Below are 2,417 nucleotides of genomic sequence, written 5' to 3'. Positions count from 1 at the left end.
AGAGAGAGAGAGAGAGAGAGAGAGAGAGAGAGAGAGTGTATGTGTGTCACAGAAACGAAGTCAGGAAAGAAGATCCAGTAGGAGAGAGTGAAACAATAATGCCAAATGTTGAAGAGACAGAGAGAAAAAGGGGAAAGGGGTGAACAGGAGAAATTTTGGGAATGAATAAAAAACAGGACCGTGCAAGAGATTGGATATGGATACATGGAGGAGTGGTGAGAGAGGAAAGAATCAAACATCATGATAAATGAAAGGTAGTGATGGTACTGATACCTTGTCCATGTTCACATCACAGAAATACAATGTCTGGAAGGTCAAGGACAGACCACATTCACTGCATATATTTTATACTATTCCTAACACACAGGTTTGTATAATGTTGAACTGTATTAAGCAAAAGCAAAGAAAACAAAAATGAAACGCCAAACAAGCAACGAATGTTGCCATTTTAAACCTAATAGTCAAATAAAGTACAAAAGAGAAATGTTTTCTTTTTCAGAATAGCCCTTTCTCTGGATTGAGTGATTTAAGAAGGTAACATGCAATAGGTTCAAGATGTAAGTAACCAATAATGATCTAGATCATTGTAAAATGGCTTCAAAATGAGGAATCAGAAAGCCTTTCATTATTATTTTTTATTGCAAACTCTCAATATAAGACACAAGTTGTGCTATTTTCCTAAATGAGTCTTTGACTGTATTTTTATAAGATGTTTGGTTTGGTTCCACAACTGTGTCATCTGTACATATGCAAATAGGAACAAAAAGAAACAAATGGTTTATTATAACAACAATTCAAAGTGACGCACCAGCATCTGGAGGAAAATATCTCCAGCTGCATAGCTCACTATTTTAGATAAAAAGCATTATTTTGGCCACATAACAGACAAATGCATAGTATTTAATTTAATGACACAAAGGCAGAAAATGAATACTCCTCTACTCCTGAGGATATGGAATACTCAATACTTGGGTAATAATTTCCAAAGTTGCCTGTTACTTTTAGGTAAACCTCTAGTTTAGTCCTAACTAAAAGCAATTCAACTTCCACAATATATGATCTTCTTAATCTATAAAAGTTGGAGAATGGAAGACTGAATAATATATGTGGGACTCTTCGTCAGCTGATAAACTAAGATAATAAACTAAAATAATAATAACACTGATAAACTAAGAATAAACAAGAATATTGACTAGATAGGATTCTAGACCTGCCTTTTAGTCCATATCCTACCAACAAGTTGATGAGTTTGGACAAATCATTAAACGTTACCAGGCCTTAATTGTTCTAATTTAAAAATGCAAAAATGAATCCAGATTTTCTTTGGGGGGAAAAAAGCACTGTGTTCTTTTGACTGAGTTGTCAATGTGAAAGATAATAAAGCAGCTCAGGCCTCCAATCAACAACCCAACAAATGTTTCAAAAAAGCATAAGATGGAACAATGATCAAGAAGGCAAAAGACAAACAACATCTTAAAACCCTCACATTCTTCTCTGAACTAGGCAAAGGAAAACTGAACATATACAGAGAAAATTTGCAAAAATACATAAAATTCAACAGAGAAAGAGGTGGGACTGGGAAAAGAGAGACATTTATGAGGAAGGAAAGAGTTAGGGAGGGAAAAGTCACAAGCATAAGGAAAGAAAGAAACTTTAAGAACCAATGATCACCATCATGACTAGGTGGAGAAAAGGGGAAGAAAAAAGACAGAAGATCACTTACATTTTTACATTGCTGAAGCTTATCACGTACTTTCCCTTTCATCAAGCTGGTAGATTTGCAAGTGAAGGCAAAGTGAGAATATAACAGGGGGAAAACAAGTCAAATAACCTTTGTCAGCCTTAGTTTCCTTATATGTCAAATGAGGATAATAATAACAGGATCTGCCTACCAGGGTTGTTGTGAGGATAAAATAATATTCCTAAAGTGCTTGGCACAACACCTGGCACAAATCAAACATTGAATAAATGCTTCTATCCCTCCTCCTTATGATCCTCTTTTGTTTTATAATGACAGCAAATCAAAGCAAAGAGGATATAATGGAAGGGAAAACACAATGAACAATTAGAAATGTAAATATAAATGGGATAAAATGGCCAAAAATGTGAAGGAGGGTCGTAGAACTGATTAGAAAGCAGAATCTAGGGGTGGCTAGGTGGCACAGTGAATAGAGCACCGGCCCTGGAGTCAGGAGGACCTGAGTTCAAATCAGGCCTCAGACATTTAACACTTACTAGTCATGTGACCTTGCGTGAGTCCCAACCCTAATTGCCTTCCTCCCTCATAAAGGAAGGAAAGAAGGAAAGAAGGAAAGGAAGGAAGGAAGGAAGGAAGGAAGGAAGGAAGGAAGGAAGGAAGGAAGGAAGGAAGGAAGGAAGGAAGGAAGGAAGGAAAGAAGGAAAGAAGGAAGGAAGGA

The sequence above is a fragment of the Petaurus breviceps genome, unplaced genomic scaffold (assembly GCF_028583685.1).
Source record: "Petaurus breviceps papuanus isolate PSGF00001 unplaced genomic scaffold, PetGlider_PUasm1.0 90881, whole genome shotgun sequence".
Lineage (NCBI taxonomy): Eukaryota > Metazoa > Chordata > Mammalia > Diprotodontia > Petauridae > Petaurus > Petaurus breviceps.
The sequence above is the reverse complement of the archived record's forward strand: the minus strand, read 5'-3'. Positions refer to the sequence as shown.